Here is a 1,134-nt window from a genome sequence, read left to right as displayed (position 1 = left end):
GCCCCCCCCCCCCCCACACACACACACACACTCACACACAACAACAATGGTGTGGATCTACGCCTAATAGAAACAGAACCCTTCCTTAGAATTCTGATTTATTGAGTAGGTGTTTTACGGCACTATCGACTCAATTTTGGTCATGTAAGTGCCATTTAGAATTCTGATCAGCTAGACCTATTTTATAATTTTTTTTAAATCTCGCTGGTGGGTAACAGTAATCGGAGGCAACATTACAACACTACAACTACCCTATTATTCTACCTCCCGGTCAATTGCCCTTGCAGCTGCGACAAAGAAGAGTACAACTAATTTGTATCAGAAACAAAGAATGGAGATTGCGTTGAGAAAAGATCAAGAGAGCCCTACATTCCAGTCAGTCTAGTTCAGCCCCAAACAATTGAAACATCCCCTGCCCTCACAGCAACAGACATTTTCGGGCGAAGATCGGCCTGATCAGCCATCTCCGTTCACATCCACCCTCCTCTCTAGTGATATGATCTCAAGGTCATCTTCACCAATGAAGGACGAACATCACGATTCATTTAATTTTAGTGGCATACAGACGTTTTATTACGCTGGAGTAATGAGCGAATGGCCCTGGTTCGAATCTCCAATAGGACGATTTGAACTTGGGTTGTTTGGGGGAGTTTTTAGGGCTTTCCTCCTATTTGACTCAGTCCTATCGGAGATGGACGTTAAATTCGAAGTTCCTGTCTCTCAAATTACACAACAGTGCTGATGAAAGGGATGGTGTGACATCAATTTTTCTTCTTCTTTCTCAACATATTTCTCCTCAGCCTGGTGTCTGTTTCGGAGTAATTTGCCTAAAGCTTTTCCTTCGAAATAACACTTTGATTATTATGTTAACTGGAGCGTCAAATTATTTCAACAACAACCGAACAGTGTGCAATTACTTGTGAGCCCACGCAGACGGTTGGGGACGTCACTGGTCGTGCTCAGTCCTACTTCTTTTCTTACCTACGAGTAGTATATTGTTTCTTATTGTCTGTGTATCTTGCCTTTTCCCTACACTAAAAGTAAAAGACAGTTTTGTGTAGATGTGTTTGTCTTTTATTTTGTCAAACTAAAAATCCAAAGTCATCACCTCATGTTAAAGATTTGACACCCCCC

The sequence above is a fragment of the Aplysia californica genome, unplaced genomic scaffold (assembly GCF_000002075.1).
Source record: "Aplysia californica isolate F4 #8 unplaced genomic scaffold, AplCal3.0 scaffold00298, whole genome shotgun sequence".
NCBI lineage: Eukaryota > Metazoa > Mollusca > Gastropoda > Aplysiida > Aplysiidae > Aplysia > Aplysia californica.
This window is presented reverse-complemented; position numbering follows the sequence as displayed.